The following is a 27,319-nucleotide window of genomic DNA, read 5'->3' as shown; positions in this document are numbered from 1 at the left end:
TATGATAGGATAGAATACAATAGAATATGATAGATAGAATAGACAATAGAATATGATAGGATAGAATAGACATAGAATATGATAGGATAGAACAGACAATAGAATATGATAGGATAGAACAGACAATAGAATATGATAGGATAGAACAGACAATAGAATATGATAGGATGGAACAGACAATAGATATGATAGGATAGAATAGACAATAGAATATGATAGGATAGATAGACAATAGAATATGATAGGATAGAATAGACAATAGAATATGATAGGATAGAATAGACATAGAATATGATAGGATAGAACAGACAATAAATATGATAGGATAGAACAGACAATAGAATATGATAGGATAGAACAGACAATAGAATATGATAGGATAGAATAGACAATAGAATATGATAGGATAGAATAGACAATAGAATATGATAGGATAGAACAGACAATAGAATATGATAGGATAGAACAGACAATAGAATATGATAGGATAGAACAGACAATAGAATATGATAGGATAGAACAGACAATAGAATATGATAGGATAGAATAGACAATAGAATATGATAGGATAGAATAGACAATAGAATATGATAGGATAGAACAGGCAATAGAATATGATAGGATAGAATAGACAATAGAATATGATAGGATAGAATAGACAATAGAATATGATAGGATAGAATAGACAATAGAATATGATAGGATAGAATAGACAATAGAATATGATAGGATAGAATAGACAATAGAATATGATAGGATAGAATAGACAATAGAATATGATAGGATAGAATAGACAATAGAATATGATAGGATAGAACAGACAATAGAATATGATAGGATAGAATAGACAATAGAATATGATAGGATAGAATGGACAATAGAATATGATAGGATAGAATAGACAATAGAATATGATAGGATAGAACGGACAATAGAATATGATAGGATAGAATAGACAATGGAATATGATAGGATAGAATAGACAATAGAATATGATAGGATAGAATAGACAATAGAATATGATAGGATAGAACGGACAATAGAATATGATAGGATAGAATAGACAATGGAATATGATAGGATAGAATAGACAATAGAATATGATAGGATAGAATAGACAATAGAATATGATAGGATAGAACAGACAATAGAATATGATAGGATAGAATACAATAGAATATGATAGGATAGAATAGACAATAGAATATGATAGGATAGAATAGACAATAGAATATGATAGGATAGAATAGACAATAGATATGATAGGATAGAATAGACAATAGAATATGATAGATAGAATAGACAATAGAATATGATAGGATAGAATACCAATAGAATATGATAGGATAGAATAGACAATAGAATATGATAGGATAGAATAGACAATAGAATATGATAGGATAGAATAGACAATAGAATATGATAGGATAGAATAGACAATAGAATATGATAGGATAGAATAGACAATAGAATATGATAGGATAGAATAGACAATAGAATATGATAGGATAGAATAGACAATAGAATATGATAGGATAGAATAGACAATAGAATATGATAAGATAGAACAGACAATAGAATATGATAGGATAGAATAGACAATAGAATATGATAGGATAGAATAGACAATAGAATATGATAGGATAAAATAGACAATAGAATATGATAGGATAGAACAGGCAATAGAATATGATAGGATAGAATAGACAATAGAATATGATAGGATACAATAGACAATAGAATATGATAGGATAGAATAGACAATAGAATATGATAGGATAGAATAGACAATAGAATATGATAGGATAGAATAGACAATAGAATATGATAGGATAGAATAGACAATAGAATATGATAGGATAGAATAGACAATAGAATATGATAGGATAGAACAGACAATAGAATATGATAGGATAGAATAGACAATAGAATATGATAGGATAGAATAGACAATAGAATATGATAGGATAGAATACCAATAGAATATGATAGGATAGAATAGACAATAGAATATGATAGGATAGAATAGACAATAGAATATGATAGGATAGAATAGACAATAGAATATGATGGATAGAATAGACAATAGAATATGATAGGATAGATAGACAATAGAATATGATAGGATAGAATAGACAATAGAATATGATAGGATAGAATAGACATAGAATATGATAGGATAGAATGGACAATAGAATATGATAAGATAGAACAGACAATAGAATATGATAGGATAGAATAGACAATAGAATATGATAGGATAGAATAGACAATAAAATATGATAGGATAAAATAGACAATAGAATATATAGGATAGAACAGGCAATAGAATATGATAGGATAGAATAGACAATAGAATATGATAGGATAGAATAGACAATAGAATATGATAGGATAAAATAGACAATAGAATATGATAGGATAGAACAGGCAATAGAATATGATAGGATAGAATAGACAATAGAATATGATAGGATACAATAGACAATAGAATATGATAGGATAGAATAGACAATAGAATATGATAGGATAGAATAGACAATAGAATATGATAGGATAGAATAGACAATAGAATATGATAGGATAGAATAGACAATAGAATATGATAGGATAGAATAGACAATATAATATGATAGGATAACAGACAATAGAATATGATAGGATAGAACAGACAATAGAATATGATAGGATAGAATAGACAATAGAATATGATAGGATAGAATAGACAATAGAATATGATAGGAAGAATAGACAATAGAATATGATAGGATAGAATAGACAATAGAATATGATAGGATAGAATAGACAATAGAATATGATAGGATAGAACAGACAATAGAATATGATAGGATAGAATAGACATAGAATATGATAGGATAGAATAGACAATAGAATATGATAGGATAGAATAGACAATAGAATATGATAGGATAGAATAGACAATAGAATATGATAGGATAGAACAGACAATAGAATATGATATAGAACAGACAATAGAATATGATAGGATAGAATAGACAATAGAATATGATAGGATAGAATAGACAATAGAATATGATAGGATAGATAGACAATAGAATATGATAGGATAGAATAGACAATAGAATATGATAGATAGAATAGACAATAGAATAATGGATAGGATAAAACAGACAATAGAATATGATAGGATAGAATAGACAATAGAATATGATAGGATAGAACAGACAATAGAATATGATAGGATAGAATAGACAATAGAATATGATAGGATAGAACAGACAATAGAATATGATCGGATAGAATAGACAATAGAATATGATAGGATAGAATAGACAATAGAATATGATAGGATAGAATAGACAATAGAATATGATAGGATAGAACAGACAATAGAATATGATAGGATAGAATAGACAATAGAATATGATAGGATAGAACAGACAATAGAATATGATAGGATAGAATAGACAATAGAATATGATAGGATAGAATAGGCAATAGAATATGATAGGATAGAATAGACAATATAATATGATAGGATAGAATAGACAATAGAATATGATAGGATAGAATAGACAATAGAATATGATAGGATAGAACAGACAATAGAATATGATGGTATGAATTTCGATAGATAAGTGGGTAATCGCATGTGATTTGTTTGAACTGTTAAATAAAGTTTGAAATTCGAAAATCTTTTGACTCAGCCTGGTTATTTATGGTTTAGGATGAAGTATTTTGTATTCTATTTCAAGATGTTTTGATAGTATATTAATTTGCCTTGTAAAATAATATTTATTTGATCTAATAACTGGTTTTGTATATATATTCATATAGTTCCTTATACTCCACTTGCTGCTGTTGTATTTCATAGTCTCCTGTCCTTTGTTTTAGTGTATTAGATTTGTTTCGTTTTGAATGTTTCTGTATCTAATGCTCCTTTTATGAAGGCGAATCTATATGTTCTTCTAAGTAGATGTTTTACCACTGAAACATTTGGGTGGATATTTACCATTTCCACGTAAGTGAAAGAATTTATGTCTCTTACGTAAATGAAGATATATGTGTTATTTTTTCAACTTAGATAACACGTAATGGAGCAATAAATTGTTCGGAGATTAAATGGTAAGAGACTCGATTTTGAGTTTTAGCACGGGGTTATCTTCAAGACCTTTTAATTTTTCGACGTCTTCTTGAATGTCAATTATGCTCAATATATTGTATTTACCCTGTTTGCCTTGGTTTTAAACACACACACACAACACACACACACACACACATGTATGTATTTAAATACAATAGGATATTAGAATTTATTTATATATATACTATCAGATATTGCAATATGCTAATATATTAAATATATCAAATACATTATAATATAGGTGGCTCGTTAGCAATTAAAACCTAAAGACAAGTTAATAAACAAGGGTAAAGATTAGTACAGGCAATTCATGTCATCAAAAGACGACACGAATAGCCACACAAAACAGTCAGCACATGAATTGAGGGAAAGCGAGAGAACGAGCTAAGGCACCCTTCATTTTGTGAAATAAACTCACAAAATGAATTAAAAAGACACATCCTTATCACGTGATTTCGAACTCTGGCCGCCATGATCTTAGTTCTCATCAGAGGATCTTACTTATACTCTGGGATAATGAGAGAGAGAGAGAGAGAGAGAGAGAGAGAACGAGAGAGAGAGAGCGAGAGAGAGAGAGCGAGAGCGAGAGAGAGAGAGAGCGAGAGAGAGAGAGAGAGAGAGAGTGACATAAAGAATAAGAACAACCGAAGCATTACTCTCTTTCCTCTTCCTGTGTTATATTGTCTTGTCTCCCACGTGATTCATCAATTTAATAGATAAAATTTCCGATAAAATATTCACTCAGTTCCCTTTTCCTTCCTCTAAACATATACTTACACACATATATATACATGTTTATACACACACATGTATAAATGTATATATAAACGTGTTCTTTTGTGTGTGTGCAACAGAGTCACAGTTGGTGTTCCCATTAACTATTTACAGATTTTTTTCTATTAATTTCGATTAACATTTTCTGTATAAATTTCTACTTTCCTGTATTCTATTCCAGCATTATGTGGACGATCGTTTCCTGTAAAAGTCTCATATACGCATACATACATACTTACATTCATACATATATTGGCGCCATATTTAATGTCTATTAAATTACAAATTTACATCTGATCATATGAGTACCTAAGAACATGTTTCCAACAATGAAAGCTCAACATATTCCTAATTTAATGCTTCAACGGATTAACGAATGCTTTTTGTATACTACACCTGCACTGTCCATTCAACCAAAGCGTTTTTCTTTTCGTGTTTTTATTTTGGTGTAGGTAGTTTACCTGTGGGTAGTGGATTGTTTGCAGGAAATGTTGATGGTTTTGTTTGAAGTCGTTGTGCTCTAAATTATGTTTTGTACAATTGGTTGCATTTGGTTAAAGTATTGAGAAAAAGCTGGACCGTTTTAAATGAAGAACTTGTGACGTCTATTATGGTATCTACAGATGCTTTGTGTGTTGGGTTTTTGCAAAACTAGATGAATCAATGTCCCAGTTTTGCTTGCTTTTAGAAATATATGAACATACTCAATGAGATAATAATGATTATATTCATATATCCTAGTAATCGATGTACGCCTTTTCGTTTATTTTACAGATAATCGATCATTTTAGGGCCCCAATTATTTCTTTTGTTTTCAATAATCCAGTCCAAACATGATCTAACTAACTAAGTACATAAGGCAATGATCACTCTTTTGTCCTATGAGTTGAACTGAAAGTATTATAAGCGCAAGAGCAATTTCTGTATAACTCATAAACGCGGGAGTTTAATCTATCTATCTATCTATCTATCTATCTATCTATCTATCTATCTACTATCTATCTATCTATCTATCTATCTATCTATCTATCTATCTCTTTTCCGTAGGCTTTTCTTTCCACGGGTAAACCTCACCTGTCCTCCCCTTTACACTTCATATTGACATTTCTGTGATAACGATCCCTATTGATCAATTTTTTTTCCTCTCCCCCCCCCTTTTTTTTTTAACCCCCCCTTTTTTTTGTCCTCTTTCTCTCCTTTACGATCCCTTTTGATCGAAACTCCCCCTTCCTCTTTTTTTTTTTTTTTTTTTAAACCTTCAAAAGAAAAGCTCTACCTTGTAATTTGTTCTATCTGTGTGCAGCCCTGTGTGGCTAATAAAGAAACATATCTATCTATCTATCTATCTATCTATCTATCTATCTATCTATTTATTGACGGATGTGATGTCGTTTCAGCTCCGAAGGTAATCATTTATTTTGACTATTTATAGGCCAATTTTTGTGTAGATTTTTGCAAATAAGGTGTGTAAGGCAACCAACTTTCATTTGAGTGCTTTTCCAAGGGAGGAATTCGCCCCTAGGGGCAGTTTCGACCCCATTTCATTTCTGTTATTTTCTTCTCGACATTAGAAAATGTCTAGAAATTTTATTGTTGAACGCTGGTCGCGTTCTTTTTTGGAACAAAATTTTCCTAGTCTGGAAACGACAGAGAAAAAAAAGAACGTTCGCACGGAAAATGCCAACGTGAAATTCGGTGAAAGGAACGCTGCAACCACGTGCGTTAACAGCCCTGTCACCACCGCCGCCACCACCACCACTAACAACAGCAACCACGAGACAACAACTGCTACCACCACCACCTCCACCACCACCACCACCACTACCACGACCAACATAAATGATAAAAATAAAACTGAAACGAAAACTATTGACAAAAACAACAGCAACAACAAGAACAACAATAAAAATGAACTATCTAATAGTGAAGATGCCAATACAAAAAAGTCAACAACAGTAAATTTCGCAGATATTCTTCGCCAGAAAAAGGAGATTGTTACATTCACAAATGAAGAGCTCATAGAAACAAGAGCTCTCTTTACAACCCTGGACAAGATTTAGTCCTGCATACACCTCAACGTATAAAACAAGAAATAGAAAATAAGACAATTGTATATAAAATTATTAGAAAAAAACAAAAAACCAAATGAACAGATTACAAAAACTGATGTGGAGAAATGTTTAAAAAATATAATGAAAGAAAAAGAGTATATAAACTGGGGTCCACAGTTTAACACAGTAGTGGTCCGCTTCCCTAACCAGGAAGTGGCAAAAGCTCACTCTACTGAGTCTCTGGGAAATGATGAAATCATCATGGTCCCTTATTATAAAAACCAGAGGGTGAGTAGAATTACTATCAGAAATGTACCCCCCGATATGCCGAACAAATGGATAACAGGGGCAATCTGTTACCACTTGAAAAAGATCAATATTATAGAAACAGCCGTGTACCTAAACGACAATTGGGGTGGAAAAACAGTAGTTGTGACCATCCAGATTGAGGGGGCCTCTATCGAAAGCCTACCCGACAAGATATACTTGGAGAATGGGCAATGCCTATATGTTATGGCAGAAGGCAAAAAGCCTAGATGCTACAAATGTGGCAGCCCCGAACATTTGATTGCCAAGTGCGATCTGGTACAGAAAAAACAAGAAAGAACAATTCAGAAAACAAATAAAATCCCTTTGTTGCCAACACCAACACCAACACACTCAATTATGGAACAACGCCAAGAAAAACAACAAACCCCAACAACATCACCAAGAAAAACAGTACCAACACAATCACCGTTGACGTCACAACCAATTAAACTTGTTGAATCTTCAAAAAATCGACCCACACCCACACCCAGGACGACAATTAAAAAGACAGAAAACACTGACGAGAAGACAAATGCTACCCCTAACACCACAACAACACAAACACCGCACAAAACATCAACAATTTATACAAGCATACATAGTGATCCTGTTCTTTTCCTCTACCCCATACTGATACCTCGGACGACGAAAGTTCGATGGAATGGCAAATAGCCACAGGGGGTAAAAGAAAAAGATCCAAAAAATCCACCAAACAAGGAATTAAAGCAGGGAGATATCTCACTCAGGACAACATTCCCCTAGACAATCAAAAAAGTAATGAACCTGTAAAACCACACACACAACTAACTGCAATAGACACAGACAATAAAGAATTAATGGACTACATCAAATCTAACATGGTCGTCTGTGAAGATGATTTTAAGACAAACAATCATCCGCACACCACACCACCGAAACACATCAGAATTTTACACATAACACAAGCACAACACCACATACTGAAAACATTATTTCCGAATGCGGTAGGCGGGTATCAACGATACCTGTCGAAAATACTATACAAACACCTCATCAAAAACGATACAAAAGAAGAAGAAAAAAATGAAACTTTTAAAATGAGTAAGTGACCTCACTTCTTGCCTCTTGTCTCTTCTAATATAGTGTGTAAAACACAATTTTCGTAATTGTCAAGTATGCTTAAATTAGGTTGTGTGAATGCGCGTGGCTTGGCGTCGGCTTGGAAGCAAGGTTACCTTCTAAACGACATCAAGTCACTGGACGTTGATATAGTAGCTATCAGCGAAACCAGACTCAGTAAGCCGCGGGCCCTCGAGTCCATGTTTGGCAATCAATTTGACATTTATTTTTCTCCCTGTCTGCCGAACATGGGTGGTGGAGGTACTGCGGTGCTTTTTCGAAAGAGTCTAAAGGTAAAAGTAAGAGCAATATTCCTAGACCCGGAGGGTAGGCTGGTTGTCTTGGACGTGGATGGCAGAAATGGGTGTGCATCCGTCTGATGGCAGTTTATGCACCGTCCTTAACGGGTCGGGCGGATTTCTTCAGACGTCTAGAGGTTTTCCTGGGTACGTCTAGACCTTTACTGTTAGTAGGGGATTGGAACGCTACCTTGGACACGCATCTAGATTATGTGGGAAGGGATAGGAATAGAAGGGGGTGTAAGAGCCTCAAAGACCTGCTCAGACGTTTCCATTTGTCTGACAGGTTCCGACTCGACCATCCGAACGTTCCAACGTGGACTTGGACAAACCGCGTCGGATCGTCGAGATCTTATCTAGATAGAATTCTATGCAGGACAGCGGATAGGGATAGTGTAGGATGTCCACAATTTAAAATAGTCAGCTACACAGATCACAAATTTGTTGTGTACGCTCGACTTAGATAAAACATAGGCAGGGTCCCGGTTACTGGAAACTGAACACGTCGCTGTTAGCGCGACAGGTTTACAGGAACCGGATTAGCGAGTTAATTAAGAGGGCGCTGACGGGAGCGGTCGTTAACAACCGCTGGTGGTACGCCCTGAAAATGGCAATAAAATCGGAATCAATTAGGTTTAGCAAGGAATTAGCGATAGAACGAAATAGAGTAGAGGGAGACTTAGTTAAGAAACTAGAAGAGGCACTTACCACTGGCAGCGCAACCAACGTGCTAGCTGCGAGGATGGCCCTCGACCAACACCTCAACGCCAAGCACGAAGGTTGCGTCGTCAGAGCTAAAATGCGTGCCTTAAGGAACGAAGGGATTGAAGCTGCGCGAGAGGCCCGGGTAGCGGAGGCGCAGCGTGGCAACAGATCAACCATTCGGTCTCTAATAGATCAACAGGGATGCAGTTTACTCGAACCCGAAAGGATATGTGAGGCCTTTCAACAGCACTTTGCTCGACTGTTTGGTGCGAGTGGTGGGTCGGAACGAGGGATGGATTTCAGTGCCTACCTGACCGACCTGCCGCGGCTCTCGGCAAGAGAGGCGGAGTGTTGTGAAAGTCCCATCACAGCCGCTGACGTGTGGGATGCGATGGCGGGCTGCGCGAGGGATAAGTCGCCTGGATTGGATGGTTTACCCTACGAGCTGTATTGTCGAATGCCAGACTTGTTTGGCGAACTCTTGGCATCAGTACTGCAACTGGCAACAAAACGGGAGAATCCCCGGTTTCGTGAGCCGAGGTGCAGTGACGTTGCTGAAGAAAGACTCAAACAAGGGGAATTTTATAGATAATTTCAGGCCCATCACTCTGCTCAACGCAGATTTGAAAATTTTGGCCAAAGTAATAGCCGAGAGGTTGGCGCTTGTCATTGGTAAACTGGTCGACAGGGCGCAAACATGCGCCGTGCCGGGGCAGAACCATACATGACAACCTCCATCTGATGCGCTACATTGTGGACAGGGTAGTTAAGGATCCTGGCATGGGTGGGGCGCTGATAAATTTGGATCAGTCTAAAGCCTTCGATAGGGTCGACCATCGGTACTTGGCGGCCGTCCTCAGGGCGGCTGGCTTCGGTCCCGTCTTCCGCGGTTGGATCGCTGCCTTGTATAGCGGCATCCGATCGGTGATTCGGGTAAACGGTCACCTGTCTAAACCGTTTGACATCACGCGTTCGGTCCGTCAGGGGTGTCCCCTGTCGGCGCTTCTGTATGTATTGACTCTCGAGCCGCTACTGCGGAAGCTGGCGACACTGAGGGGCATCCCACGGGAACTGGGTTGCGGGACGAGCGTGTCTGTCGGCATATGCGGACGATGTCACCGTCATAGTGTCGAGCTACCAGCACATCGAGCTGGTCGGCGAGACACTAAGAAAATATGAAACGGTGACGGGAGCAAAGATTAACCCGGAAAAGTCAGTGGGTTTGCTACTCGGCACCTGGAGAAGCAAGCCCATGCCGTCCGACTGCGGCTCAGTAGTGGGACGCTGGAGGACGGACGGGGTTAAATTGCTCGGGGTCTGGTTCAGTCCGGACCTCCAAATGGATAAGAACTGGGACGAGATCACGAGTAGAGTAGAGTGGTCGCTCTCAGCCAAACATGGGCCGAGAGAAAGCTGTCTCTAAAAGGCCGGGCGGAGGTGGCGAACGCGTACATCGCATCCGTCATCGATTACCGCCTGACCGTCGTACCTTGTCCCGACGCCACCATCACCAAACTGGAACGCATACTCTTCCGCTTCCTGTGGAAGGTGGCGTTCCGATGGTGAGGAAGTCCATTTGCTGTCAACATCCGTTGAATGGAGGACTGGGCATGCCGTGGTTGATGATGCGCAGGCATGCGCTGAGACTGCGACATCTCTGGAAATTCATCGACGACGGTGAACAGTGTGGGCGCCGTTTGTGAGGCGCGACTTCCCGCAGCTCGTCTCACTGACCGAACTGCAAACGTGGATCAAAAAGAGACCGAAACTGGGCGATTGGCACCGAGAGTGTCGCCAAGCTCTACAGGCTCTGCCGACCGGGGTCAAACTTGTGCAACTTACAAACGACTAAAGCGTTCTATAGAGGACTAGTGGAGGGGAGGTCCGACGACACACTCGGGGCAAACCTGGGCGTCGACGAGGAATTCCTAACCCGCCTGTTCAGGACGACGTTCGGGCCGGGGCCTATGGATAACTTCCAGAAATCCCTGGCTTGGCAGTGCTATCGAGACGCACTACCTGTTCGAGAGAAGAGCTACAGACACGGTTCCGAAACAATCACCGGACCGACCTGCCCGAGATGCGGTCAGAGCGACGAAACCGTTCTGCACGCACTCGTGCAGTGTCCAGATATTTCAGAGCTGTGGTCCTTCGTCGAACAGCTGTTGTCACGTGTAGGTCAGGCTCGCCTATCGGCCGAGTCTATCGTGAATATTGTTCCACCACCTTCCTTTAAACGGGAAGGGAAAACGGTTTTCGTTACGCTCAAGGCTATGGGAAAGAAAGAATGTGTGTGGTGGACGCGTTTGAAAGGACTGCAAACAAAACCTTCCTCTCTGGTCAGTCTCTCGTCAACTTTTTCAAGTACCACTTGAAAAGGAGGATGAGAATAGAGAGGAAGGCTTTGTCGAACGAATGTTTTAATAAAAAGTGGGTAAAAGTGGCAAAAATGGTCAGTATGAAAGACGACACTATTTTAAGCAATAAATCTGTAACAAAAGAGACAACGAGAAGTAAGGCGACTTACTCATGTGTTCTTTTTCGAATTGCCTGAGGTGACCTGGTCTTTTTTGTAGGTTTTCTTCCAAGACTACACCTAAACTGTGAACCTTATATATATATATATATATTGCTTTTTTATCACCACACAACCACAGATCCTATTGATCAAAATTTTTTTTTTTTTTTTTTCTTGCCACACCCATCCCACCTCGAAAGAAAAAATTCTACATTGTATTTCGTCCATTTTTATTCTGTGTTTAGCCCTGTGTGGCTACAATAAAAAGTTATCTATCTATCTATCTATCTATCTATCTATCTATCTATCTATCTATCTATCTAAGTAAAAATAAGATCCAAGGATCGTGGTGTAGGAAGACAGTAAACTCCGAGTAGTTCGTAGAAGGTATAAAAAACAACTTTCAGGATCAATAGTGCTTTATTGACGTCGAAGGATAAGTTTCTCTCTTATCGAAGTTTGATAAACTGAAAAAATTGTTTTATAGGTTAAGGTTAGTAGCAGGGGATGGTATGTATGCACACACAAATGCAAGCATACACACATACCCCACCCCATATATATATATATATATATATATATATATATATATATATATATATATATATATATATATATATATATACATATATATATATATATATGATAGAGTCAATAACTATTGAAGAGGTTGCAAGACGCAACGAAAACATTTGAATCAATGAATAAGTAATGAGTGGAATTCAACTGGTGCGTGTGTTAAGTAATTATGCACCGAAAGAGAATGATTCTCCTCAGACACAATAATATATATATGTACTTTGATAGGTTTCGGCTAGAATTGGCTCAGGCCATGTCTAACTTAATAGTACCACCTGGCAAAGTCATTCAAATCAGGAATCGAACAACATGGCCCACTCAAGGATGGGGTTATTGTTTACGGAAACATATCCAGGTGTAGGAGATTTATCTGGGATTTAGACATATCCGGGTGTAGAAGGTTTATACACATACGACGGGCTTCTTTCAGTTTCTGCCTGCCAAATCCTCTCACAAGGCTTTGGTCGTCTCGAAGCTATAGTAGAAAAATCTACCCAAGGTGCCACGCAGTGGGACTAAACCTGGAACCCTGTGGTTGTGAAGCAAACTTCTTATCACCACATAGCCACGTATGTTTATTTCTGGGTGCTTGTTCGGAAGTGATGGCTTTTGTAGGTACAAAATAAATTCCCGAATACCTCAGCAAGTAGAGTGTATTTTCTTTACTTTTTAGGTGAGTTTCATAAACTTAATTCTCTTTTGATTTCCATTGTATTTGATCACGAACTTCCTAACTCAGAATCGAAACAGAATTTACTTAGCAAAAAATCCTAGTAATAAAAAAAATTAATAACGTGTATAAACAGACACCCATACGCATTCATTTGAATATGTGTATATACTTGTATGACTGTGTGCGCATATGAGTGCGTGTGCTTGAAACATAGCTTGTTTTTGCATTGAAAATCTACGACATTTGACAAACTATATTAATGTTGCGTGAAACCAGTCAACAGCGATGCATAAAATATATATATATTTCTACCCCAACTCTCTCTCTCTCTCTCTCTCTCTGCCTCAGCTTGACAAGGTATGTGATTCGTCACAATGGGTGGTAGCCAGTTGTCATACACACACTCATTTATTTATATATACGTATATACATACATTCTTATTCATACCTATATAAACACACACATATATATATGCATGTATGTATGTGTGTGTATGTGTGTGTGGGGGGTGTACAGTGGATATAGAGAAAGCACTGCCATCTCATCCCGGTAGGTAACGTTGGTTGCTGTAAACCCAATGGGTTGTATAGAGGGACGTCTCTTTTGCTATATAATCTTGTAAAGAACCTTAAGATAGATTTAACAGATACAAGCAATACTGTTATTGTTTTGCTTCCATTACTTACGTGTCTGTATCTGTCTGTTCAATCTATGACAAGTGTGTGGGAGGTTGTGTTATATCTCGATATGTGTATGTGTGAATGTTATGTGTGTGAATGTGTGTTTATGAACGTGTGTGTATGTGCATGTATGCCTATATATATATATATATATATATATGTGTGTGTGTCTGTGTATACATAATGAATGTGAGTCTGTCTGTTTCAGTGTGTTTGCGTGTTATGTGTGTAGATAGATATATACATAGATACATATATATACATAGGCACATATACATATATATATATATAGATGTATCTGGGGAGGGGGAGTATGTGAAGTTCTATAGAAAACTACGGCGAAAATGAAATAATATATATCGCTATGGAAGGCCAGATTTTCGTATCAAATTTACTTTCTATTACACGGACAAATCTTGTAGCAAAAAGCAAATACAAAGTTTTGCAGAAAAATGTTTACTTAAATATGCAATACAAAATTCACACTTACTTTCTCAACCATCTCTTTCTACATCATTACGAGTCTAACTTAGTCATGTATGTTGAGGAAACAGGTGGTAAAAAAAAAGGCTTGTTGGTGCGTGGGAAACCACTTTTGAAGAAACAAAAATCACTACAGAACCTTGTGGCAGTATAGCTTGATTACAGAAAGTCTTTCGATTCTCTTTCCTACTTATGACTGGGGCTTACACTTGGTAAAAGTGAGTTTTGATATTGTTTTTTTTTGCACAAAACTAGCAATTTTATGGGAAAATTAATTCAATTACGGCGACCTCAGTGTTCAACTAGTACTTATTTTATCGACCCCTAAAGTATAAAAGACGAAGTGGACCTCAACGGAATTTGAACTCAGAACGTAAAAATGGACGAAATGCCGCTAAGTATTTTGCCCGTCGTGCTATCGTTTCTGCCAGCTTGTCGCCTCAGTTTTTTATCAATATTGAAAGGCTTAGAAAGACCTGTCTCACAATCCTCATCCTTGTAAAGGTAAGTCATCCGACTGACTCTACTGTTAATATCTTACAGAGGGAATATTCCTGTCTGTTCGTTGTTTACTTTGGTACTAAACCAGGGTCATTTCTTTTAAAAGTCTAAGCTGTCATATTAGGATTAACAACTGTAAAAAAACATTGATATGACATAGTTTAAAGGTATGTAATAAAAATATTTTCAATGCCGAGAAACAATTTTAGTAAGAAGATCTTGAGTTGGCAGAGAAAGAAATAGTCATATGCTCATGTTTGTTAGTTGAGCGTAAAAAATCTGTTTCCAAAACCCAACGTTTTTGCTTCGATGGCCTTTCTGTCTTCCCTGTTTCATCCAAGTACTACCTACGAAAATATACCACACGAATGTGTTGTGAATAAAGATAGAGAAATCAAAGGATATACCAAATTGTAAAAACACATGACAGTTTTTACAGCAAGACAGTATTCTGCAATGCATTTGTGTTATCAGTACTGATATCAACAACTGTCTATAGATCAGATGCGTTTTAATACTTATGAGCCACATTTCTATAGGAGAGATCCGTCCAGAAGTATTAGAACCCATATATTTTGACGTCAACTGGAATCTTCGACAGAAATAAAGAAGGGCTCCGTCTCAGATTTAAAAAGACGAATGTTGAAAAGATAGGTTTAGACAGTGCTTAAATGTGATTCAATGTCAACCAGATATCTGTTAAACAAAAATACTTCAATAAATTGCGTAAACGTGAAGCGAAAAACATCCTACAGGATGGTAGCAAACTCCTCAAGAAGAATTCACTTTTGCTGATCCTCCACGTGAACTCCACCAAAATAGACAAGCGTGCCAAAACCAAGAGCCAAATGTTATGTATGGGTATGTCTTCCGTACACTCGAGGATGATGCTAACTTTAAATGAAGTTTAACCTGTTTTGAACTCAACCAATCCATTATATTACATTATGGGCATTGGTTATGCTTCTGCAATTCAAGAGCAACAGATATTTAGAAAATTCCCCAATAATAAAGAAACAGAAGAACTTTTATGCCTTCGAGTTGCGACCGACAATGTTGATAATGTTACTTTTCTACGGAGGATGCTACACACGTGATCGGCAGTTAGTCAGACATGTAATTAAGTTACTACATTCTAATGCGGCAAGATTTTGCTACTACATCAATAAGCAATGTCATCTGTAAGAAAGACTATACAGAATGCATCTATTGTTGAATAAATACGAATTAATACAACGAATATTGGTGGACTATCTCTATGCTAACTTCTGCCAAGCCACATACATAACAGATCTTGTTTGCGATGGAAAAGAAAACCTATATAGAGTCGTTGATGTTAAACTGCTTTGCAAATATATAAATTTTTCTTTCAAAATAAGTGAGAAAGAGAACTGCTACTCAATTCCGCTTCAGCTGTTATGATTCTTAATAGAAACATATGACTACATATTATTAGAAATATAAGAGAAAAACCACCGTCTCGAAAGGGCACCGCCGGTTAAATTGATCCCAGGAGTTGATTGGTATGTTTGTAATCGACTCTGGAGGGATGACAGAAAGATTCGACCTCGGTGTGGTTCCAATTTAGGGCATAACAGCAACTAAATACTACGAAGCATGTTTGTGAAGCACTCTTTTTATTTTGCCCTTATCTACATTTCAGAAGACCTTTAATACTAGATTTAAGAATTATAAAGGTTAACAAAGCCACACCATTCCTCAGCTCTCCAAATAGATAACGTGGTCTAAAACAATGGAAAAGAACATGAAATGCTCAAGTATTAAGAACACCTAGCTTTAAGCTTATTTCATTATACTCTCCCCTTCAAACAACGTTTCGAAGTGCGATTATCTTCTCTTTCTTTTTCCTTTACTTGCTGGTTCTGAGGAAGATGCTGTGCCAGGACCTTTGCAGACACTCTGAGACGACGGGTGAGACGGATACCATTATAATGTCCCATATAAACAGTCGTATTTCAACACCTGCTCGTAAAACCTGGGCATAGAGGATATTCCAGAGAACAGATTTTCTTAAATGGCAAGTCTGGTGTGGTGTTTATGACCCATGATAACAGCATCCAAGCTGATCTTTGGTAAAAACCGCCCAACTCTTACTCGAGGCACTGTGTATGTGTCATTTATTCCTGTAAAATTAGAGTGTGTGGTATGAGAGAGATTTAGAAGCTATTTCTTACAGGTCGAGTCATCGCGCATAGGCTTCGTTTATCTCGTATTCTTTTTTATTATTAATCGTCTTAGGGTCATAGATATCAGTTTCCTTTTTGTTCACTGAATAATTTCAACACTTCAAAAGGTTTGTGTACAACGGCAAAACATTTGCTTTTAACAATATTTTGGTCTTCTTTCTGAACCAAAATATATATCCATTATTGTAACCTATAAATTTGTTGATGTAATATCTTAAGCTCCTTCACTCTCTCCCTCCCTCTCACTCACTCACTCTCCTTCTCTCTCTCTCTCCACACACACGAGTGTGGTGAGGTATGTGTGTGTGTACTTACCTAATTACTCTTTTGTCAGAAGATGTAGAACTTAAAAAAAAAAACATGTGGTTTTTATTTTAAAGACAGAGGGGGATTTTGTTGCCGCTGGTTTTGGCTGCTAAATTGAGCGGTGCAGAGCGACTTCGTACAAGCTCTCTTGCAGACTCATTTGGTCCTGATATTAAAAGCGGTAGGAAGTTTGTTGATGGAGATGAAGAACATTTTTGATACTAAATTGAGCCGATCGAGTGACTACATAGAAGCTCCCTTGCTGCTTCATGTTGTCGTTGTGTGGCTGGTTCAGTGAAAATAACGAGATTTCTAGCTGCATGTTCTTTCCTTTGTTTATTTGACTGTGTATAACTAATAAATATTGCGAGCACCGTGGTACGGTGGTAAGGTTACGGCTATGAGATTCAGAGACATAAGATCGATTTTCGTGAGGGGAAATATTTCCCTATATTTACACGTACTGTCTGTTTCCTCAGTCTTTGGCCGTTTGTCGGTTGCCAAAGGAATGGATTTTGCTCGGTTGAATTCTAGTGGACGTTATATAAAGAATGCAAATCTTTCAATATTTAACCAGTGATATATTAAGAATTAAGGAACGTTTTCATTTCTTACATATACGTTATTGCAATCATTCACTCACACTATTGCACACATACACATATATACACAACACATTGAAGTAGCAGTGATATACTATGTCTGATCAAAGACGAATCCCTTTGATCACAGCCCTACTCGACCAGTTTATGAACCTAAGCAACAAAAACATCGACAAGAAGACTACATTACAACTGCCTTGTCTTAATTATTTAATGTTTCTTATTGAACGGAAACGTTTTCTTTTTAATTCAAAATGTCTCTTAACTTTTTAGCATCGTCTCAAGCAGCTTCCCTCCTGCGTTGTTGATTAGTTATCCTTAGTATAGAGCAGCTTCCAGAAGCTCACTGATTCATAGTATACAAAAATACAAAATTATACAGCATGCACAGCTCCAGTAAGGCAAAAACTCACGACTATCTGAATAAAATAAGTAAGGAGACGCGATTGGCGCGCGCAGTCTCTGTCGTTTTATATTATCATCGTAATGTCGTCGTGAATGTGTTCGAAATGTGGGTATATAGGAGAATGTTTCGAGTCTCTTACAAGGACCATGAGACAAATGAATGGGTGTTACAAGTAGGTGAAAGACAACTCTTGAGCATTGGGAAAAAAACAAAAGCTCATATATCATAGCCATATTCGGAAAAACAGAGGTATGGAAGACATCAAAGAAGGAAGAACAGCGGGCAATAAATCAAAAGGAAAGCAAAGAACACAATGAATGCATAATATCAAGAGCCGGTTGCGGAGGAGCCCTTAGCCTGGACCGAAAATCCGAATTGGCCTTCGCAGGTGACTGCGAAGGTCATATTGGAGGTCAACATGTCCAGGGTGTTGGGCTCCTTTACGAAGGACTTGTTTAGAGTCGATTTTTGAGACCCCAACTGGGATCCGGAGCAGTACCTATGGGCAGCTCACAGCCTGGTCGGGGGCGAAGAAGAATAGGCTTAGCGCCGAAATATGTATATATTTGTAATGATTAATATTGTTGTCATTATAGACGAATTGCAAAAGGTTCATTGCCTCATGTAATGTATTGTTAAAGAACAATGTTATAGAGAAGCAGAGGGTCGGCGGGCACTTTCTGTCTTCTTTCATCCTTATCATCCTTGTATCATTATCATTCATTTCATTAATGTCTTGTCCAGCCCACAAGGCTACCCAATCGAAGTACTGTCTTCATGACAAATTTAATGAAATAAAACAGCTAGAAAAGTCCTTCTTAATCGTAAAGACTTTCATTGTGGTGTCATCAATTCGCCACAGGCGTACGATGTATGACGAGAACTAAGACAGTGTCATTGATGACATAATCGCCATCAACAACATCATGACTCATTGTAATCGTTTCTGAAATAAGCGAACACCTTCTGCGCCCTTAGGAGTTTGATATGAATTCTAAATGGTTTTAAAATGGCTCCAGTAACATATTACGCGTACTCACGAAGTTCGCATTCATATCATGCACAAGTCGCTCGCCACAATCTGTATTGAATAGTCGTAGAAGTATTAATGCTCATGATAACGATGATGCTGGTTTATACATGAACTTAGTGGAGAAGACTGCAGACAGTTTGCGGGAGGAATTTTTACTTCGGTTCAATTGCTTTTCCCTTTGGTTTATAAGAACCGTTCGGCTGTTTTTCCTAGTTTCGTTGCAGGTTGGGTGGATGATAACATGCTTCTTCATTGTTCCTTTACCTAAAAACCGTATTCACCTTTCTCAAAGAAACGAACGAGAGTAAAAGAGAGAGACAAAGACAACACGATCTTAGAAGAGCAATAAAGGATATTGATGGGAAAACGAGTGGGCAGAGGGTAAGAAACATTACTAGTCGACAGAGATTATATTTGACCCTGATATCACAATCATTCGTTGATGTATATCAATCAGCACTTCGACACATACGACATTTGACATCAGGAATCTTAACGTTTTCATTTCTTGTCGTCGTTGTTATAGTGACAGCGATCATTCGTATATTATTGCTGGTATTTTTGCTCTTGTTGTTTTCAATTGTTTAGGTTGTTTTTATTGTTGTTATATTATTGTAGCCGTTATATTATTATTTTTCATTTTGTAACTGCTCTTATTGTATTCGTTTTCATTGCCATAGTAGGTTTTATAATAACTGAATCACTGGTATATTATTTTCTAAATAATTTTGTATATTTAAGACAGCGAGCTGACAAAATGCTTAGCGGCATTTCGTCCGTTTTTATGTTCCAGGTTCAAATGCTGCCGAGGTTGATTTTGCCTTTCATCCTTTTGGGCTTGATAAAATGAGTACCAGTTGAGTATTGGGGTCAATGTAATCGACTTACACCCTCAACCGAAATTGCTGGCCTTGTGCTAAAATTTAAAACCATTATTCTATATGTTACTTTTATTCTGTTGTCATCATATTTGCCTTTATTTTTGATATTGTTCAGCGATATGTCAGTCGAAATCGAACCGATCCAAGATCAAGGATCTTCATGCTGTGACCATCCCATCTTTCTGACGTTCATAACTTTTCATTCTCCAATTGTCCTTCCTTTGTAAAGACAGTCGTGTGTCATTCGATGGAGATTTTAACTGCTAGTTATAAAAAAAGTACTGTGATCAACAGGATAGATAGAAATACTTAAATACATATACTAAGCAGTACCAACATAGCCGTAGTCCGCTGCCAAAAACAAGTAAAAGAGAAAAAGTGTAAACATGAAACTATATTAATAGCTTACTACCTTTTTTATCATCTTATTATTCTACTACACACACTAGAATGTATGCATAAATACAGATCCACACACAAACACGTATACACACACAAACACGTATACACACAGACGACATACATAAAAACACGGATATATATTTACCTTTTTATATGTTATCATGTAAGTATGTTATTACATATGTATGTTATCATATGTGTTTGTTATCATATTGTATGTCGTCATATATGTATGTATGTTACCAGTCCGTTAGCTCCTTTACAATACTACACTTTACTATATACACTACTCTATCAAAACACACGCATACACACACGCACACACACACACATACACGTACATACACAGAGACGCAAGCAAGTGCGCGCGCAGATGTATATTTACTTATACATACATGAAGACATGTAAATGAATACCAAACGTTTCATTGCCCAGACGAGAATCAGTAAATTCGATGGTAAGTAAATTTGTATAGTGTAACCCACCTCAACCTCCTCCATCCCCCTCAACCTCCTCTATCCCCCGCAACCTCATCCATCCCCCTCAACTATTATATGACCTCAACACAAACACCATCCCCATCTACCGACATTCTCTACCTCCACCCTCTCAGCATTTGCTTGAGATATTTTCCCTTTTCTCTTCATTACGAATCTTTCATATATATTTTGTTTGTTCGTCTTCATTATCGTAGTTTTTTGCTTTTGCTGCCGTTACTGTTGTTGATATCGTTGTTGTGCTCTGGAAATGTGTGTGATTATACGTATATATGCATATATACATGCATGCATATATATATACATACATAATGCATACATACATATAATTACAAACACACACAAATATCTCTTCTGTGGCACCTTCCTCATCGCCACCATTACCCCAATCAATACTACTGAACAACACCTCTCTTTCGTTCTTTCATTCTTTCATTCTTTCTTTCTTTCCTTCTTTCGTTCTGTCTGTCTGTCTGTCTGTCTCTTTCCCCCCCTCTCTCTCTCTCTTTCTCTTTCACTTTCTCTTTGTCTGTAGATTCTATGTCTGAAAAAGTTGGATTAGTCACGGGAGGAAGACCTTTAACCATAGATCGATTCGATGGGAGCAGTCTGGAGCTCACCATCATACTACAATCACCAACATCAACAACACAAATATAGGCATAAAAATCAAAATAGTTATAATATTAAACTGAAACTAAGGTATGCAAACATAAATAGAGAAGATAAGAAGGCAATAATTGGTCCTTTGGACAGGTGTAAATCACAAATTAGAAATTGGGGTGAGGAAGAAAATAAGGACAGAAGAGAAACGGAGAGCATCACATATCTTTTATTGACTTGGTCTGAAGGAAGACATTATGTCCTTGGTCTTCGAAGAGCCACGTCAATGGCTGCAAGGAGGAAGTTCCAGGTAGTCCACACTTCTGAAAAGGAAGCAATAGGCGCAAAAGTTAGTGCGAATTTAGGTGTTGTGGACACAATTTTACTGATGAGCGAAGGAGTCATGAGTAGGCCATGTATATTTCAGCGGAGGTGACAGGAAGCGACCCCTATTCAAAAATCAGAAGCTATTATAGTAACATTGGTAGAAGCACAAAGCGAGGGCATACTGGCCGTAGAACAGAGTTTAAAGTGGGTTCGTGAGCAACTTCACCAATCTCACTAATCAGTGGAGTAGCTTTCCTTTGTTTGTGATCCAGAATGCATGCGTGTATAGTAGTAGCACCATATTAAACTTCAGTCAGAATTCACTCAGATCTTACCACATCGCCTTTGGAAAACAGAAAAAAGAAAAGAGAGAGGCAGATAAAATAACGTTGTCTTAGAGATATTGCATCCGTGGTCATAAAACGAAATAGTCATAGCTACAAAGTGTTTATCATTCAACTACGGTAGCAGTTGAATAATATACTTAAGGCCGCATTTTACTCACACGCAGCATCTTTTAGAGCTTGTCGTTAATTGAGTTCTTAACCAAATTGAAAACTGTTACAGTTTGGCATTAAAAATTGAGATTTGATCGAGTAGAAAAAAGTTTACATCAAAATTTGTAGCAACGTTATAGGTGAGTAAGCAACACCACCGATCAAGTTTAGATCAAAATAACTTTTTTTTTATTTTAAAAGCAAAATATATTTATCTTAGCTTCAATGATAAAAGAAAGCATGAAGAATTTTATAGTTTTGGTCCCATGCAACAAAAATTTATATTTAAAAAAAACTGAGGCAAAATATCACGAAAAATCAATCAATCAATCAAAATATTGGATTTAAGTATAATTAACTTTTTTATTTAAAACCAAACTATATTTTAATTAAGCTTAAATGAAAGAGCTCAATTCGAAGAATTTCATGGAATCAATCTCATGCAATGAAGTTTTAAAAATAAAAAAGTTATGAGTGTTTGTTTCTCAAATTTGAGGGTGAAAATATAGTTCTATATTTTTTTTTATGAATACAGTTCTATAAGGGGACTTTTAATATGTGTCACCGGCATCATTGAGGTAAAGAAAAATATCAACGACACCAGCAAATGACACATTTGACACGTTATTAATTAGCATAATAGCATATCTGGAAAAAATATGGATTACATGGAAAATACGAGCAAGAGAAATAATATTCTTAAGATTATAAACCTGGAAAATTACAGGACAAGTTATAACATCTGGTAAAGTACAGAAGAAAAACATTTTAATTTAAAATATTGCAGCTAACGATAAAATTTGAATATTAAAAATTATTTGATTTTAATTCACAACATTATAATTGAAAAGGTACCATCATTTTGTTAAAATATTGGCACACTAGAATACGTAAAAAACGAGAAACAGAAGTACTAATATAGCTAAAGTTTTATGCAAAGTAGAATAGTATATATGGTAGGCAAATTCATTATGTAAAAAATAGGCATTGGGTCACGACTAAATATGTGAAAACTTGGCAATAACTTAGACAATAACTCAAGCAAATTTTACTGGGAATTTGTTGTTATAGGTAGATTTTACTGTAATATGTAACTGATTTATGTATTATTCTATTTATTGTACTAACTAATTATGTACTACTATTATTTTTTATAACCTATTTTCAAATTTCTGATTATTAATTAATAATCAAGAAAATAAAATGTTTTAATGTGCAAAAAATATTTTGAGTTATTTTTATTTTTAATAGAAGTAATAACATACAGAAGCAATAACTTGTAAAAAAAATGTTTAGTTTTAATAAAAGCAAATATTTTCTAAATCTAAATACTTTATTTGAAATTTTATCCTTAGCTGCAATATTTTAAATAAACCTTTTCTTGTTCCGTACTTTACCAGATATAATAACTTGTCCTGAACTTTTCCAAGTGTAATAACTTATCCTGTAATTTTCCAGGTTTATAATCTTAAGAATTTTATTTCTTTTGCTTGCATTTTTCCATGTAATAGATCTGTTTGCTCACAGAAGAGATGTCGCTACATTACAGGAGTTAATCTAACGATCCCAAAAGAATGAATGGAAATGAGGATCCGCCAGTTTATATCAAAGCAAAACTTAAACAGTACAAAGTAATTTTTTCGGCACCCTACCATTTCTTGCATAACATCCACCCTTTCATTTATAAACATAGTTAACTGGAATTTGTGTTAATTATACCGTCGTTAATTAGAAATATAATTGACTGATATTTCTTTCTTTTGAAAAGGCAGAACGCCAAGTTTTGGAGAAAATACGCAGCGATGAAAGGAACACCAGTATATAAAATATGTACTCATGTATATTTTATCGACATTGAAAATGTGAAAGGCATATTGAATGACAGAGATATAGCTGAAGCCCATAATGTTCTTTAAGTGACGGTCTGGGTTGGCAGACATCCGCACACAGGAAAACTCACGCGTATGGACATTTATAGTTATTATGTATATATATATATATTTGTACATATGTACACATGTATGTGTGTAAACAGTTGAATGCAAACAAAGCTAACAGAAATTATTCAGTACAAGACATACAGCGTTATATAATATTTCATTGGAAGCTTGAAAGGACAAAAATCGTTGCTTCGAGTCCTGGGCATCTGATGTTTGGGCGATTAGGAAGAACGGAATATAAAACATAGTGAAAATAAATGGAGTGGAAATATTTGAATAATTAAACAAAATAGTTAAGGAGGAGAAAATGGGGGAGGAGATAAAATGAACGACTATGTATATTCGATGTTCATAAAATTAAATAAAATTTTTAAAATGAGTAAAGGAGCGTTGATGTTAAGATGGAAATACCGTGTAATTAAAAGAAAGCTGATTAGGGTGAAGGAAGAAAAATTATTTCAAGAATATACATTAAAATACTATTCAGATGAATGTACAGTGGAGGTGGGGAGTTTAGTCAAGCAGTGTAGAGGAGATAACTGAAAGCTATAAAAAGTAAACACGTGGTTTACTTTACAATTAAACAGGAGAGAATCTTTTCTAGGTTAAACTAAGTTGAAGAACTTGTATTTTAAATTTCTAATTCTTAATTTTTTCTTAATAAAATAAAATAATGCTCCTAAGGTTTTTAAAGCTTTTAGTCACTGGTAGTTGTCTGTAGTACTGTTTCAATCCCCTTTGAAATCGTCGGCACGAAATAACTCGAGACACAGTTTAATTAAGCCTTTATTCAACATCCTACAAAGATTTTCTTTTTAGAAAGAAAGAGAATAGTTTAAAGGGATAGCTGCTTAGTTGTAAAGAAAAGAGAAAGATAGGAATTTCCTACATGCGGGTAATAATACTTCCAGGACATATCCGCCTTGCGAAAAATTTCTTTTTGTAGTTACATTTGATGTTTTTACTACAAACAAGTTTCGTGAGCCCGTTTTAGCATACTCTTTTTGGGTGGACATAAGAATTGTAGCTTCTATTTCCCATTGTACCATCCGCTGGGATGAGATTGTGCTATCCGCCATTTATTCGTGGGTAATTTTTAAAAAGCGGCCAGAGCATTTTAACCACGTGGTTTGCTTCTGGAAAATCTCTTCTAAGTTAAGCTAAGTTGAAGAAAATGTTTAATTTCTAATTCTTAATATTTTGCTTCTTACATAAAATAAAACAAATTTGTTAATTAAAAAGTTTTTAGTATAGCGATTAAGTTGTGATTAGAATATAGTTGTGAGGAGCATTTTCACAATCTAGCGTTAAGAGAAGATATGAAATATAATCGTAAGTCAATACTTAGAAGTGCGACTGTAGGAAAATGATAATGCAAAACTTTTGTTTAATGCATGAAAGTCTTGGAATATAATGAAGACTTCCTAGATTTAGGTGAGACACATGCCTATGGTAAATGTTTCATTTTGTTTTAAATGCAGCCGTGCTAGATTGTTTTAAAACAAACGTGTTTACAAATTTGTGAAAATCCCATTTTTGAGATAAAGTTTGAATTTCTTAGTCATTCTGCTCTGCTGTGCTCTTTTTTTTTTTATCTATCTGCATTATAACATGATAAACCAATGATTTAGCCATGCAGTTACTATTACTTGGACAAGTGTACGGTACATTACAATTACAGGTAGGTAACGATGTCGTAACAGCAAGAATAGCTCTCTTTGATTCTACGTCTGTTAAATATCTTAGTTTGAGAACGGAAAAGACGCTAAAATATTTTTTCGTGATATATATAACTTCTCTTATGCCGGTTTTCTAGAAAAGAGCAACTGAGTCTCTGCAGGTGAATTTGGGTTGGATTGTTTGTGAAATATTTATGGGTTGTTTTGTGGTTAGAGTGTTATAATCTTACATACAAAACTATGGTTGGCTTTGTTGAAAATTTTTGTTATATCTGTGTGAAGCAGAGTATATCGTACTAACCACTGTAGGGCAGAGCCTTGCACCATTCACATTTCCAGATATGCTACTAGGAATTATCATAAAATTCTAACAAATTTAAAGTTACTGCGTTTATTATTATTGTGATATCAGTCTCCATTATGATGCATGTTCTATATTCTAGAACGACATTAAAAATAGATAAGTGGTAATATACAGCATAGAAACATTGTGGTCCATAGAAGTTATATAACATCTGTATGGAATGACTGTTATAATCGATCAAGTATATTTTGATGTATTATTAGGGTTTTGCTTTGCAATACATTTAGATAATATAAATCGCGTAGTATTTATTAACAAATGAAACACAAGGGCAGGCGCCATTTTAATTTGAGGTATGTTTTTAATTATAGTCCATTATGGTCATCTAGAAATCGAGCTTTCCTGAAGTAATGGCAAAATGCTTTGCCCAAATAAATATGGTCATATTCTAAGAATGACATGTATTGACAAATTTTCTCTTCTTGTTTATCATCATCATCATCATCATCATCATCATCATCATCATCATCATCATCATCATCATCATCATTATCATCATCATCATCCCCGCCATCACTTAAACCAACATATTTCCCTCCCAGATTTACACACTAACTGTAGCCGTCTTTCAGATTTTCTAAGCCCTGTAAAAGAACTCAGAAGGCTGGGTCTCCAACCAGGTCTTTCGCGATAGCCTAAAAGACTGCAACTTTGCAACACCCCTCGCATCTTTGTGTCTATCTATCTATCTATCTATCTATCTATCTATCTATCTATCTATCTATCTATCTATCTATCTATCTATCTATCCATCTCTCTCTCTCTCACTCTCTCTCT

At 36.2% G+C, this 27,319-nt stretch overlaps 1 long non-coding RNA gene across 1 annotated transcript in view; it reads left to right on the top strand.

Annotated features, from left to right (window-relative positions):
- The first annotated feature begins 19,228 nt into the window (after positions 1 to 19,228).
- Positions 19,229 to 27,319, top strand: part of LOC118763303 — a 102,273-nt gene continuing 94,182 nt past the window's right edge. The window contains exon 1 of the long non-coding RNA XR_004999053.1: positions 19,229 to 19,732. This is a non-coding gene — a long non-coding RNA (uncharacterized LOC118763303). The remainder of the gene's footprint in view (positions 19,733 to 27,319) is intronic.

The sequence above is a fragment of the Octopus sinensis genome, linkage group LG4 (assembly GCF_006345805.1).
Source record: "Octopus sinensis linkage group LG4, ASM634580v1, whole genome shotgun sequence".
NCBI lineage: Eukaryota > Metazoa > Mollusca > Cephalopoda > Octopoda > Octopodidae > Octopus > Octopus sinensis.
The sequence above is the reverse complement of the archived record's forward strand: the minus strand, read 5'-3'. Positions and strand labels throughout refer to the sequence as shown.